General features: G+C 43.8%; 1 protein-coding gene across 2 annotated transcripts in view; it reads right to left on the minus strand.

Moving 5' to 3' along the window:
* Positions 1 to 10,901: 10,901 nt before the first annotated feature.
* The window catches only part of PKP1 (plakophilin 1), a 55,800-nt gene continuing 50,181 nt past the window's right edge, over positions 10,902 to 16,520 (minus strand). For both annotated transcript variants that reach the window (XM_019492603.2, XM_006262119.4), the window contains exon 14: positions 10,902 to 15,832. The gene's annotated coding sequence lies outside the window, so the exon portion shown is untranslated. The remainder of the gene's footprint in view (positions 15,833 to 16,520) is intronic.

A 16,520-nucleotide genomic window follows, 5' to 3' on the forward strand; every position in this document is an offset into this window, starting at 1 on the left:
CACCAAAACCCCAGCCACTGAATTGCTATTGAGAATCCAGTGCATGTGCAACCAGGCCCAGGCACTACCAGCATCCCAACCTGTGCAACCTGTAGCTAATTTGACGATGAGGTCCCAGCCTCATGGACTGGATGCAATCTCTGTAGATGGCTGACCCCTGCTCGAAGAGCTTCCTACTTTGCTATTTTGTGAACCGGTGATCTGAGAATCTGATAAAGCATATAAAAAAAACTAGAACTCTTGGTTCCAAAGTGATATAATTTATTAAACCAACTGGGAAATCACAAGCAAATTGTCCTTTTCTACAAGCTTTCAGGATCAAAGTCCCTTCATCAGGCTCTGGGAAGAGTATAGATGGTACAAGATGGTAAAGCATAAGTTTTTACAAACCATAAGTCGCTGTGCACTTCTGATCTGCTCTTATTTCCACTTGGTATGAGAGCAGTAATAATGCCCTCCCCTCCCCTGAAGGGAAGTGAAGCTTTCTCTTTACAGAAAGTGAGGCTGCCAACCCCCTTTGACCATCAAGCAAGGTGCCCTCATGACTGTCAGTTCACACAGGACCTGCTGTTCCTGATGCTGACAGCACACAACGTGCCCTGAGATCAGCATTTCAGGGATACAGGTTGTAGCCATATTGGTTTATGGGCAAAAGGAATCAGAACTCGTGGCAGAAGTGATATCTTTTATTAGAGCAGCTAGATAGTTGCAAAAAAAAAGTCTATATGTGCAAGCTTTTGGGAACGCTCACCCTTCTTCAGGTATACAAAGTTTGTAAAATTTCTCCTAGATGGAAATGAAAAATCAAATTTTCAGCATTGCACTCTGTGGTGTCATTACAGCACGTGTTGCCATATCCCAGCTAGCCTGAATGTAGCTTGAGTCACAATTGATTGAATCTGCAACAGTACTGGCTTCAGCCTTCTGCATGTGCACTCTGGGTCCCCTTTGGGTTTATATACCTGTCCTTGAAGCCTGTGTCCCCACAACTTTGCTGCCATTGTTATTCAGGCTAGCTCATGCCTCCCAATCCCTGTGCATGCATACCTGAGCATGTATGTGAGCATCCTCATTATGACTGCTCTGCCCTAGGAATTCAAAGAGAGGCCCACCCTCATGTTATTCATCAGTTCCAGCCTGTTACAGTTTGCCATAGCTCACCTGGGGGCATGCAAGATCTCACAGGGAAGCTGGAAAATGTGCCAACCTGGTAAGTGATGCCATATCTGCTGCCTAAATCTAGTCATCAGCAATTTTAAAATCCCAGCGTGCTCCCTGTTTATGTTGTAACTCTTTGGTGGCTCTCTTATGATCCTTGCCTCTCATGTCCCTTTTTCTCAGCCTTGCAGCTTCTCATGTGTTCTGCATGCTCACATGAGCTCTGATTTCGAAATTATGTGCGATTTTCAAGGCACTAGCTGCAGCCTGGAATAAGGTCCAGGGTGCAAACACAAAGCTCTTGGTCTTGTGTGCAAAAACATAGGAACTGGGTTTTGTGGAAGCTAGCAAATGCCAGCTGATGTTTCCTGTACCAGTGAAACATTCTTCCTCCTGCCTAAGACCCAAACAAGACAGTCTGCTGAGATTTCTCCGGGAATTGGGAATGTGTTGTGGATGGAGGCGTTCACATTTCAGGTCATACAGGGCCCAGTCATACAAAGGAAACATGAACACAGGAATGGAAGGGGCTTTCTTAGTCATCAAGTCCAGTTCCCTTTATTCTCAAACCATCGTTAACAAAAGGAAGTCCCAAAGTTACCCCTGTAAACTCTCCACCACAACCACAAAGAACAATACCCCAGATACCAAGACCCAGAGGTGTAACAGCCAGAGTCTGTGTCCAGGGCAGCAGGTTCAACAGCAGCGGCTGGACTGGCTGTGGTGGCAGCTACTGTTTTAGGGCACTCAGGGCTCGTGAGTCATCCAGTCATCCACCCCTAGTTATGCCAAGACCATTCTTCCACATGCCACAGATAAAGCAGGGGAGACAAGGGCGTGGCAAATGCCCTGCCATTGCAGCAACTGGGAAATAGGAAAAGTCTCATGACCCACACTACAGAAGAAGGGAACCCTCCCCCCCCTCCACTCATGTCAGTCTGACCTGAGGGAACACCTCTGTCCAACCCCAAATTTGGGGTTTGGTTATAACACTGAATGGAAGACAAATTGTGACTCACAGGTCACAGTTTATCAGCACCTGATAGGCCACAGGCACCTTTCTGAGATAGCTCACATCACCTTTCGTTAAAGAAAACAATTCCTGTTCCTCTCTTGGAAGAAACAGAGGTCTTTGCTTTATGACAAACCAGAGCACAAATGAGAGGTCTAGCCCAGGGTAGCCAATAGTCTGGTGTTTGGGACAGTTGTCTGGGATGCGGGGGGACCCAATCTCCACTCCCTATTCTGCCCGCTGGCTTTTCTAGAGTTTCGTGCTCTCTTTCTTCTACCATGGACCCAAGAAACCTTTCCTGAAATAAGTTTCATTGAAACCAGAGACAGATGTTGGCTATGGTGAATCAACATTTTCTACAAAAATACTGCTTTTCTTTAAGCATTCTTTAAGTTCCTGGTCAAATCTCTGCAGAGAAACTGGATCTTGCATGAGGCAGGAAGGGGTCATTGTAGTGTAGGCACAGGGATGAGAAAGGTAAGAGCATGGAGACTGCCTCTGGACTCAGTGCCAGCATCTGGCTCTGTTGTGGGAGGGGGAAGCAGACTGGATGAATGTGGAGCACGGAGGAACCTGGCTGGGGGAGCCTAGGACAAGGAGCTGGGATCTGGAAGGAGGGGAAGGAGAGTAGGGTGGAGATTGGAGTAAGGGGTGGTATATATGACAAGGGCTGTCAAGAGGTCTGAGCTTTGCTGACCATGCCTTTATTGGGACAGAAGCTGGGAAAAAAACAGCCTTAGGGTCAAACTGAGCTGAACACTGCCATGAGTTTTTGGTACTATGCTGAGCAAGTACTTTAGGGACAGAGGTGCTGAAGTGAAAGGAAACATGAGTTCCAGTCCCTGCCCCAAGGCCTGTTTTATGTCAAATGTATAATTGATTCTTGGAGTAGGGACTTATACCCAAGACCTCCACCTTCCAAGAGGAAAGCTCTAACCAATAGACTCACATTAGTTTTTTCTCTTGTAGCTCAGTGGGTGCATCTACACGTGCATTTACTGTGCATTAAATTTACTGTGCAGTAAGCAATTTTTAGGCCAGCATCTACATGTGCAGGCATTAAAGCTCAGTAATGCTATGCATGGACTGACTTGGGACTAACTAAAGTTAGTCCACACACAGCATTACTGCACTTTAATGCCAGCACATGTAGATACTGGCCTAAAAATGCTTACTGCACAGTAAATTTAATCCCTAAAGTTAGTCCCAATCAGTCCACACATACAGTGTTACTGCGCAGTAAGGCGTGTACTGCATGGTAACTATTCAGGCATAAATTTGATCCCTGAATGATGCGGGGATCAAATTTATGCCCAAATCAGCATAAGTCACCATATTTACTGCACAGTATGGGCATGCATGTGTAGATGCGCACCTGTACTGCACAGTAATTTTAAATTACTGCACAGTAAATGTGCATGTGTAGACTCTTTCAGTATTTCATGCAAAGTAGAAGAGCCTCAACAGAAAAGAATGAGCATGGTGGCCTGGCTTTTCCCTAGCCCAAAGTTTGGTGTTTTGGGCACCCATGTGAAAAATGGAGATTAAGCCCCATAATGTAGAGCAGAGAGCCTTTAGTATGGAGCCACTTCCTGACAGGCACAGAAGCAAAAGGTTTACCAAAACCTAGACTTGGCATCTGAGGAGTCTTAATTACAAAACCAGAGACACCTATGAAGTACAGCCACCAGTTGGGCAGCAGTTGGGGTGTGAGGACTTAGGTGAATAAGTTCTTCCAAGTACTACTTTAGGTGGCTAAGTACTACTTTAGGGAGCCTGAGGTGAGCTCCTACTCTGCAGAAAGGCTGAGCACTCATAGCTGCAAGTGAAGTCACCTGAAGTCCATTGCTTAGACTTTTGAAACAATCACAAGAGGAAACTAATAGTTATCTCACACCATCAAAATCTGAATCTGAATACAGACTAAGACATGGGGCCACACATTGAGTGACAGGCATAAAGTACTGAATCCATCTAGCTTTTGTAGTGAATAAGGCTGGGGACCTGTTGAAAAAAGGATGATCAGATGAAGCAGTTAAAGCCACAATGTTAGATTGCAGAGGCCAAATTCAGGGTCCGTTAACCTTAGTTCTGGCATTTCCTAAACCTTGTGTACTTAAGTGCACCCTTACCATTCTTCTAATACAATTTCTTCTATGTATATGTATAGGAGAAAGTCTTCTAAATGCATTATAAATGCTGGAATTGTTACAAATTTCAACAATAATCCTTTTACTTCAAAAAAGGGGTACATTTATGGAATTGGCATTACCTCTCAACCTGGAATAAACACCAGTGGAATATTTTCTGCCCTGCTGGGGCAGGGCCAGAATGCAGAGCCCCATCTCTTCTAGCTCTCTAAGCTTTACTTCTTCAGGCAACTTTGCTTACTCTTGGCCTAATGTATCTTCCCTCCTGGCTGCCAGGGCCAGCTTCAAGAGGACAGCTGGAGAAGGGTGCGGTAATGCTTAGTCTGGGGCCTTATGGTTAGACCACTTTGCTGAGAAGCATGAGCTGTAGACTCAAACCCCCTCTGCATGACAAGAACCTAGCATCCAGGTATCCCACCCTTTGCATAAATGCACTAGCTACTAGGCTATTGGGCTAAAAGCTGGAAAAGCCATACTGCTTTTCCTCTGGGGTCAAACATGGGTTTCTGTGATCAAATTTTGGAACTTACACAGCATTGTGCAAGAGTCTGGGTAATTCTATTCCACCTGCCCCACCATGCCTATACAGCCAGAGACCAGCTACTGAGCATGCTTAGAGGAAAAGTGCAAGGTGAGCTACCTAGAATTCAAACTCTAGGTATGAGAAATTGCCTTTTCCGCAGCCACACAGGTACCACTAAGACACATAAATGTGAAACCGGATTTAGCCCACTGAGTCTCACCACCCAGTAACTTCCCAGAAAGTACATTAGATGTGTATCACATTGATAATTATATAAATATAACTTAAAGACTACTTTTGCTGTAGCTGGCACATTAGGATGTGTTGCAATAAGTTTTTATGATGAGTATTACTATAGTAGATGGTTTTACCTGTGCTGAGATTTGCTGAGCCTCAGGAAGTTTGCCAAGAGTGAGCTTTGTATTACTTAAACTATTGAAATATTTTTTATTTGACACTTCCCATCTCCTGTAATGAGGCAGATGAGCAAATAGTATCCTGCAATGCTAATGACATAGCTAGAAGCAGCTTATAGCCAGACCATCCTAGTGCAGGTGACCCCAGTGGAGGCCCATATGGTTCAATTTGCCAGTTATACCCTCTCCTTGCTGTACCACATTACTAGGTGCTTATCTTTCTCTAAAGAGTTGGATTAATGTATATCCTAACATTATCCTCTCAAGCACAGAGAGATGGTTAGCCATATTAGTCAGAAGTCAGGAAGACGTCACATGTCTGAGACTAACTAATTCAGAGACCTAAGCTTTCATGAGCAGCAGCTTGCTTTGTCAGATGTTGCTTAAGCCAGCTGTTGTGTATGGAAGTTTATTATCCTCTTGGTGAAAGAGTATCTCATTTACTGCTGTCTTTACTTACAACGGAGCCCACACCATGCCATCCCCTTCGGTCCAGCCCATTTTCATCACACCTATTCATTGCAAGTGGGATTTCTTTTCTGCCTCCCATTCTGTCACATTTTCTCACCTTAACCCCCCAGATAGGCTCAGTACCCCTTTAGGGCAGTTTTATGAGCCTTTGGTATGACTGGAGTAGGAGCTGGATCTAGAAAGATTTGGAAACTTCCAAATCTGAGACAGTGGACTTGACCTAGTCTACAGCTGGGTTGTCCAACCAGCAGCTTGTGGACTGGATGTGTCCCACAAGGGGTTAATCTGGGGCCCCAGGGCTTCTGCCAGGACACCACTCCCCCAACCCTGAAGCTGGAGTTGGCAGCTTTGGGCTCCCCTTCCCTCCTTTGGCTATGGCTTTCTGTCCCCCACCCCATTGGAGCAGTGCAGCACACTGCAGAACAGCCCACAGTGCCAGGGGAGCCCATGGCCAGGGAACCCGGTGGTGGGGGAAGGCTGCATGCATGTGCAGTGCAGCTGCTGATGAGGGGCAGTGGGCAAGCCTGCCCAAGGTAAAGTGGGGGGGGGGTGGCACAAAAGGGCACCTACATGGCATTGTAGGCCATACATGCATAGTATCATAGTACTTAGGGTCGGAAGGGACCTAAACAGATCATCCGGTCCAACCTCTACCCCGGACAGGAACTGGTGCTGGGGTCATATCACCCCAGCCAAATATCTGTCCAGCCTCCTCTTGAAGACCCCCAAGGTAGGAGAGAGCACCACCGCCCTGGGGAGCCCATTCCAGAGCCTGGCAGCCCTAACCGTAGAGTAAAACTGCATCATAGACTGTATGCAGCATGGTCCATGGGTAACAGGCCATATCATGACCTGACCTGAGCTTGACCTATATAGTAATGACATAAATTAAGCATACGTTGTATGACCGTGATAAATTGCACTTTGGTGTAGCGCCAAAGGATAACCAGATATGGAAAACTCTGTATTAAGTATATAATTGTGGTTGAACTGTGCAACTTCAGGCATCTCTGAAGCTCAGCGAAAAAGAGAAACCAAATCAGTTAAAGTCCCCAAGAAAACAGAAAAGCCTGACCAGTAGACCTGCTTTTTCCCTTGAATCCAAGGCTACATAAATACTGTCTTTATTATTACAGATGAGTCTATTGCTATTGTGCATCCTAAGAAAGTTTTTGAGTTGTGACCAGAATAGTCTCACTGGTCATGAGTCTCACTCTCAGTCCCAGTTAAAATTTAAAGTAACAGCACGTGGCCTGAGGAGGTGCCATGGACCATGGTAGTGCATGCAACCCTTGCTGGTGTGGCCCCCTGGCTGCTTAGAAGTTAGAAGTTGGATGACCCTAGTCTACAGGCTGGTACTAACCAACAACGCAAGGCATGACACGGTGTAATGGCCTTTCCCAGAGGTAAACGTTTCATGTTCACCAGGAGTCTGAAGTGTGCTGGCAATATTAATTAGAAGAGTTAAGATCTAATGTCTGCTTTTCAGTTGTACAAAGAAGCAAGCTGGGAAAGGAGATCACAATGCATGAGGGAGGTGTGTTCTCTGTGCTGCATGCAAGCACATACAGGCCTGCGGCTGTGTCATCGCTGTGGCATTGTGTTGCAGAAGACATGTAGCTGCAGGTTCCCAAGATGTGGTGGCGTCAGCCCAATTACCTTTCTGCTCTCCGAAGAGAAGCCAGATGCAATCAGCACTGCCAGTTGAAATGGAGGCCTTTTCAGCTCTTACCTCATGCTTTTGCTCATGTACATTCATTTCAGATGGTCATGTCTCCACAAGCAAGTGGGTATCAGAAAGCCAGGGTAGCTAGGAAGAGCTGTTTTCAAAATGTGTCAATGCTTACAGTTTCTTATCACAGTAAATTGGTCCCTTTACCCACTCCCTGCTTGGCTCACTGACAGTGGCTAGTCAGCAGGCTTTATTTCCAAAAGGGATTACTGCTTTCTCTAGCAGCTGCAGCAGAGATATTCAAAATACAATTGTCATTGGACATGACAGAGAAGACAGAGACTTAGAGACTTTTTACTTTACTAATCCCCAATATAATCTGTGTTCAGAAGTATCAATAAGTAAATAGTCTTCTTTAGATTCATTGCTACTGAATCAATCTTTATATTACCGGCAGGCATCCACCATTTCCTCTGGCTACGCTGACATCTGAATGAGTAGGAGATTTCTCATTCGTCGTCTCCTTGCAGCCAGTCATAGGTTTTTCATATATAACATAATATGTCTGATATGTGTAATATAATGTATATAATACATGTGATAAGTAATATAAAAGAGGCACTTATTATCTGTTCACACAGGAAATACAGAAATGAAACATGTTTCCAAGTTATTGCATTCGTGTCACATGCTGCATATGGATGTTTCCATCACTTATGACACCCCCAGCCCTTCCTTGTGTCCAAACCCCACAGCTTAATTATGTCTGTGGTTTCAAATAAAAACTATACCCCAATGTCCTGTACAAGTGGACTTGTACCTCCATAGACTGAGGCATAGCCTGGGGCCTGATCCTGCATTCCTTAATCATTCACTAATCCTGTTCCAGTCAAAAGGTTAGGGTGCACTGTACAGATGTAACGTATTTAAGACTGTTGAAGAGAGTTTGACTTGGTGCCCCTCTGAACAGTACCAATAGAGAACACATTCAATAGACTCAGATGTTTCCAGACTGTAATTAGCAGCTTGCAGTAATTCACCACTGAATGAAAATGCCTTATGGGATTCTGCACTGACCGTGCCCAAGCCAGGCACTACTCAGCATCTTTGTTTGTATTTGCAAAGTCTGTGTAGTCATTGCTTGAACATTTGTGGATCACACAAAGATTGAGGGAGTGGTATGATGTGGGTAGGGCAGGGTGATTGAAATTGTTTGGTAGTCTGGACCCATTCAAACAGCCTACATTACATACAGACTAATACAACTATTTAAATACATAGGAGGAAAGAATGAAGGCCACACCTACAGAAGTGGGAAGTGGTGAGCAAAAAGAACATAATGGTAATGATGGACAAACAATGCTGAAATAAAGAAGACCTCTTACAACCCGTGGTATTATATGCAAAAAAGTCTGGAGACAATGCGGAAAAGAGGCATAAAAGTGACGTGAGGACTGGAGAAAAATGCCTTAGTGAGAGCTTTAAAGAGCTCAATCTGTTTAATTTATCGGAAAGAAAATAGGGAAGCGACTTGATTACAGCAAGAAAGTAGATCGAATTATTAGCATTGCCAATTTACCGATAAATTGCATATTTGAAAGATTGCCTGGACATGGACTGTACACAGAGTTTAGGAGCTGACTGCTTGTATTTGTGCCCAATCTCCTAACATCTCCCTATCATTTGGACCTATCCAAACCAGCCAAAAACAAGGACAATAAACGGTGTCACTGGAAGTGACCCATGACTAGAGTCCCATGAAGGGATCCCATCCCTGAACAATTCCATAAGCAAACGTTGTCTATGATATCCAAAAATGCATTCCAAATCTAATCAGAGATGTCCATCTGTTTCTGTAACCTATAAAGTGTCTGTTTGCAAGATACCATGCAAGTAGCAAAGAACATTGGTAAGCTCTGCTGTGTAGGGCAAATTTATCTCGGCCATGACCCAATGCCAAGGAAGAACTAGGTTAGTAAAATTTGACTCTCAGAAATGGGGAACTGGCTAAGCCAGCCAATAAGAAACACTGAGAACAAAGGAGCATCTATACCCTTTTGGGACTTAGTTGCCTAATTCCTGGGTGTAGGGAGGGGCTTATCATTTCTCAGGCTTCACAATCCTGTACTCTCTTTCCTTGATTTAGACATTTCTTTAAAAAAACCAGGTGGGGTCAGGCCTTTCAACATGTCTGGAGGAAGCAGAGCTACCAACCGCTCCATGCATCAGTTAGAACGTACTTCCAAATGTGGGAAACCAAGCTGCGTCTGTCTGAGAGGGTTTGAATCGACCTCTCGTATAGCCAGGTAGCATTTCAATTCTTGTTACCTGGGCACAGGGACAGGGGAGCCACAGGGCCTCCAAAATCCCATAATGCTCACCCCTACCTCTTCCACAAGGAAGGGAGGAAGAATGGCATGAGTAGTCTGTCGGGCTGACTCCCACTGGGTCCCACTCCTGACAACTGTTGAGTCCCATTCCCTGGTCCCAGCCATTCTGGTATTTGAGGGCCTGGCACTACTCCCCAGTCCCAATCTCCCTGGTGGTGCAGAGAAGAGAGGGAGAGGGGATGGCAAGTCCAGATCCCAGGGTCAGGGATGTAGGCACTGGCAGTGCTCACTGCCCCGCTGACAAACACCTTCTGGCTGGAGAGATTAGACATGTTCCAGCTGGGCAGGTGCTACAGGGGCTCTACATATGTCCTCCAGCTGAAATGATGATTTAAAACATTTTTTTGAAGTCTGTTGCATTGGGAATCTTTCAAAAGTTGCTTTTGGCTGCACCTGTAGGCAACTAAGTCCCTATTGTGAATGAAATCCTTAGCAGCAGAGCCATCTAAAACAATAAACCACTAACTATTTATGTTAGCTAAGGACATCTTAGCTGAAGGGTGGAAATTTGTGTTAAGAAATGTCACTTAATCTGGGCTTTCCAAGTGTGTGCAAGTTATTAGCGTGGAGTTGGCAGAACATAATTTCATCACAATTCAGGTTGAGATGTGCTTCCTTTGGGCCTCATCTGCTCCCCATGAAACCAATGATTTGTAGACAGAGTACAACTGACCATTTAACAGTATGGGTATAAAGATGGAGAAGCTGCATGACTAATTCCAGACAGGAACAGTTTGGAAGCTGGGGCACGCTGGGTTTATTCTGACAACAGTGATTAGACCAGACAGTTTTTCAAAAGCATTTTCAAAGCATTTCTCCAAACTAACATTAAACTTTCTTACAAGAAATTCCACTGGGCAAAGGCATTATTTGCTGGAGCTGAACATACTGCACATTCCAGCTGTACCACTGACCTAGGTATAAAACTAGATTAAACAGGATTTCTGACTGCAGGATGAATGAGATCGATCACTCCACTGACTCTGGCCCAGGTCCTAGAGTAGACATTGCTGGAGAGCAATCGACTTTGTATTATTTTTCAATGCTGCTACTTTTCAAAAGTTTCCGTAGCAGGAGAAACCAAACAACAACAACCCAAAGGACAAAGATCAAGAAATACCATGACTTTTATTGATTTCAAAATTTCCAGTGAAGCAAATACATACAGTATAGAAAAACAACTCTGGCACATTATTCTCACTCATCTATACCTTACAGAATATATTCTATAGCTATAGGCTATTTGGTTACAGAGATGGTGATAAAATGGTGGTAAGGTAACAGAGAAATAAAGCAGCCTAGATGGCTTTTAAATTGTCCACAATGCATCTGAAATTCCGGGGCTGGAAGATAATGGCTGACTCTTCCCTCTATTAGGATTTTACAGTATACAAAAGAAAGCATTTGTCGGAAAATAGAAGCAACTCTTGAGCTAAGCATAGAACACAACCAGGTGTGGTACATCTATATACGACTTATATTCTATGCTAGCAGGGCAAGGGGTGGAGGTGGGGAGGGGCAACCTTTTTGGCATCTGTACCACAAATTAGCCCCACACCCTCCCTGAGTGCCACTCTGATCCCCTTCCCTTGCCTGATCAGTTCCTCTGGTTTTTCTCCTTGCCTTATGTTCCCTACCTGATCTATTGTTCTGCTTGCAGCTCCCTGCCTGATCTCCTGCTCTGCCTTCTGCTCCTTGTCCAGTCTGCTGCTTTGCTGTCCCCTCCATGACCTGCCGCATGCCACGCAGAAACTTCTCATGCCTCTTGTGGGAAGCTTGCTGCAGGTTGGCTATCCCCGTTCTAGGCAGACACTAAATTCTTACTTCTACATGTGGTAGAGTTTCAGGTGGCGATGAGCAACAGCCAAGTAAATCTCCGTTCCTTTACCACCAATACAACACAAACAGGAGCACAGGCTGTGTACGGCAGGCCTGCTCTCATCGGTATTATTTGAGGATATGATAAAATCTCTTTTTAGCATGCAAAAAAACAAAATCCTAGGCTCAAAATACACTTATACTGTTGTTGAAGAAGTTGTCACACAAATATTTTTAGGCAGACAAGGTTCTTTGGGTGAATCTGATATCTTTTATTAGACCAACTTGGTCTAATAAAAGATATCAGATTCACTCAAAGAACCTTGTCTGCCTGTGTCCTTAGACCAACACGGCTACAACCAACACCCCCGTAAATATTTTAAAATATTCTTTTAAGAACCAGTGTCACTCTAAGCAGTGCAGGTTTTTGATTTAAAGGTAGACATGTCTTTTTACATGGCAAAGTAAATCACTAAACTCCTCTTTCACTGAACAACTTCTTCCAAAGGGTCGGATTCTCTTTTCACCTACTAATTTAACACCAGGGCTACTTCACTGATTTCTAGAGTGAATCCAGGTTTACCCTCAGGTGGGTGAGAGGAGAATGACCTCTATTATCACTGAATTTTACCGGCAAATTGTAGTTGTGCAATAGCTTTGAGGTAATTGTGTGGTTCCTGATTGTACAACATGATGTGCTTGTTGCTGTAGAGCACACTAATCTCCTGATTTGGCTATCTGCTAAATTGCGGGATGTAATAATGAACCACACCTTATACGGTTATCTCTTCTGAAGTTATTTGTTGAACTTGGCTTAAAACTCTCCAGTAAAATTAACAAAATTTATGCCAGTGATGTAAATGTTCCTTTGACTTTAAGAATTAACCATAAGGCACTTGAAAAGAATATAATTAGCAGGCCATTTTCATTTAGTTACCACTATTTATGCCTTACCCTCTAAAGCAGTACACAAAATTTAGTTGTTCTATAAAGTAATGATGTTTTCAAATAAAGGCACAGCATGTGATTAACTGCAAAATTATAATGAACTCCCCTTGGCATTACATCATTAGGCTTTCTCTATTAATTTTAAAGCAAAGATGTTATGCTCAAATGCATAAATTGTAAGTGCACAGTTGCTCAGATTGCCCATGCAAGTGAAATGATTGTACAAACAAACTAGGAAAGGGACAGGATGAAAAATTACACTCAATACACCCTTATTCCAAAAGTATAGTATCTTGTACATAAGCACTGGAACAGACATTTGGCTACTTAGACAGACCAGGATGGTTTAGTCAGGGATAAGCCTGCCTTGTGCAGGGGTTGGACTAGATGACCTCATTGGGCACCTTCCAGCCCTATGTTCCTATATTCCTAAAACAAAATTTGGCAGACAAACTCTTGTGTTCTGTTAAAAACATCTGGAACCACATATATCAGTAGTTTAATATCTGAGCTGTATGGCAAGGTCAAGACCCCAGGCCAAAATTCCCCAGCTGCAGCTAGGCTTAAATGCTCCTGAGTGTGGGACCATATGCATTTGTTAAGGTTCAGCAGTCCAATTCAGGAAAGCTTATTTCTTCCTCTACCTCTCTTAAGCAAATATCCTTGCCTAGAAGTTAGTGAGGAAGCAGACTTTGCCCCTCAACATGCAAATTGTTAAAAGACCTTCTGCTTCTCCAGTGAAAGTTAACTGAATAACCCTCTCCACCATACCAAACAGGGCCAACCTTTTTGGCAGGCATTCTACTCCCTGCTTCCTGCCCTGTGCTTTCTGCCTGATCTGCTGCTCTCCTTTCTGCTCCCTGGCCTATCTGCCACCAGGCTGCCAGCTCCCTCTTTGATCTGCTGCGTGCCATTCACAGAGGCTGCTATTAGGGCTGTGTTAAGCTTCAGTTGGTGATTTGATTTGGAAGAGATTCAGCCCAATTCAGTGGGCGAATCGCTGAATCCGAATCAAATCAGGGGAGCAATTTAAAGGTCCGAATCGATTCAAAGCTCTCCGAATCTTTGGTGATTTGGGCAGTCCCAATTCATTAGCAGGCAGCTTCAGCCACTCCGAGCTGGGAAGTACTAGGGGCAGGGGAGGGGGGGTTGGAGGAGGGGGGAGGAGACCATGGGGGGACCCCTGCCAGCCCCCCTGACCCCACTCGCTCTCCCAGCCCCACTGACCCCTGCCCACTCCCCCAGCCCCGCCACAGTTGCCCTGCCCACCCCAGCTCCCTGTACTTTAAAGAAAAGCCCCAGTGCTCACTGGGTGCTGCCAGGTGGGGGGTGATTTGGCAGCAGCTGAATCTCCAAATCAGATTCAGTCGAATTGAATCAGGACAGTGATTCGAATCACCAGATCGAATCACTGTCCCCCGAATCGGCCGAATCTGAATCCAAAGCAAATACTAGCTGCTTCGCACAGGCCTAGCTGCCATGCCACTTGTGGCACCTGTGCTGCAGGTTGGCCACCCCTGCATTTTACCATTCCTTTCTTGCATTTGTGCCTTGGCTGAATAGTCATACTTCATACCAATACAAGAAGGTGCAATTTCTAAATTATCTATCTCTCTGCTCAGACCTAGAGAACAGCCAGACCGGGGCAAATTTAAACTCTTTGAGGAAGATTATCAGTTCATGCAAATTTACTGACATTAATTTAAGCTGACGGAGTCGGTCTGATTTCCACCATCTGAAGAGCTGGCTCTGTCCTTTTGCCTCCAAACTGCGCCCCCCCCCCAACAAAACAAAACAAAACAAAAAACAACAACCAAAAAAACACCCAACAAACCCTTGCATTGTTTCCCTTTCTTGGCTCATTTCCATAGTGCTTGTTTTCAGCAAGTCCCACTCAACCCCAGAATTTATAAAATGCCTATGCTCCATCAGAGTTGCACCATGCAACAGTATTGCATGTAAGACAATTAGCACATATGTACTCAATAAGTTCATCAATCCTTTCCCCAAGGGAGACATGCTTCCAAAAAAGCCTGGGGAGAGATCTTTTTGAAAAAGAGCAAGACAGAACCATCTGTTTGATCTGTTAAATGACTTAAGACTAAATCAAATGATTGATAGGGAATTTAGGTTTCCTCTGCCACTTCAGCCAGCCTTTGTAGAACAGGATGAGTTGAAGATGCTCTTGGGACTAGAAAATACTTCATAATATATTTCCTAATGTAGCTTTTTTCAATGTTTAAAACCATTTTAATAACAATATGCTATGTTGGTTTCTAATCAGTCACAGTCATAAAAATGCTACCTTTCTCTCCTTTCAAGCCACACTCAAACTTCACAGCAGCTGTGGGAAATAACTGCATTTATCTGTGTGCATCTGAGCTTATCAAATGGCATGCTTGGCCTGCTACAGGGATGAGATGGCAGCTGACTGTAATAACATTTTTAGATCTGGGTATAATTGTTGTGATGTTCAACACGGTTTGTGTCCCCAATGTCTTCCATGAATTATTTATATTGTTCTGTAACATACAGTTGATGAGAATTTTTAACGACTGTGATTTAAGGGATACTTTTCAGATATGGATTTGCTTCTTGAGATTTAGAAATCACGTGACCTATGACAGCCAATACCTAATAAATCTGACTAATGAAAGCTGACTTGAGAAAGAGTCAAAAGCAGAGAGAGAAGCCCATGTCCACAAAGGTTAGAAATCACCAGCCATCTAAAATAGGAGCATTGTGTTGTGAATCTGTCTACAGTGGCCATCTACAATGGAATAAATGCATAGCGTGGTAGTTTTGCATATTTGGGTAAAAATGGGTTGTGACAAGGGTTTGAGAAAGCAGTGGTTAGTGCATATATAGCGTGAGGTTTTCAGAAACTCCTGAGAGGGTTAGGTACACACTTCCCAATGATTTACAATAGAATTTGTGGGGACTAACCCCCCTAGGAAACCCTCTGGAAAAGTCCACTTGTGTGTGTCTGGATGTGGGTGGATGGGTATGGAGATATATGAATGTGTGCACATACATGAACAGAAACACACACAAGCTTTGACATCAAGAAATTTTAAACTGAAAACTCCCCTCCCCACCCCACCCCCTCTAAGAAATGAAGAAAATGCTTTAAAATATCAGTATCGTCCACATAAAATTTTCGTACTTAGTTATCTTTACAGGTGAGCTTAACTCTAGAAAGACTGTATATCTTTAATGTCCTGCCTAATCCCTCGTGGATTGGATCTTCCCAGACATGAACCAATGATAAACCCTGAAAATGAAAGAAAACATTAATCCTTTCAAACTGACTCTTTCACATTCAGAAATCTTAACATCATTTGTCTGTGTTAAAACCGTAAGTTCATTTAATTGCTACTACACTCCCCTGCCTACGTGTACATTATGACTGTGAGCGGAGGTGATCATGTTAGTCAATATGGGTGCAATTCCCCAATGTGCAACCGCAGCTAGTTGACTCTTGCATCTTTTTGGCCCTATAGTAGGGCTGGGCTGGCAGCCAACAAGATGTTTATCCACAAAGGGCATCCACGGACTGGAGCTGATTACTAATTTACCTAATTTTTAGCTGCACACACCCCAAGCAGGCCCAATATTTAAGAGGTGGTGCTGATCACCCCACACTTCCATTCATTTCAGTTACAGATACAGACAATTAGCATGTCTGAAATACAGTTTAGTGAACATCTAAAAACTTCAACTTTAACCTCTCTATCTGCGTTATGCAGACAACATGATTTCTTAGTTTTTACCTATCCAACCGGGTTTTTCTGAGATTTGCTTAAAGATTCATAAGACTTTTCAAAGATTTGTTTAAAGGTTCAGAAAGTGACTAGACCTGCTAAGAGCCATAACAAGTATTGGGAATAATTCTGTAATATTCACAAGGTCTAACTGATATGACTCATGGTCCAAGAATGAACATGTTTCTGGATGGATAT

Source organism: Alligator mississippiensis, chromosome 14, assembly GCF_030867095.1.
Source record: "Alligator mississippiensis isolate rAllMis1 chromosome 14, rAllMis1, whole genome shotgun sequence".
Lineage (NCBI taxonomy): Eukaryota > Metazoa > Chordata > Crocodylia > Alligatoridae > Alligator > Alligator mississippiensis.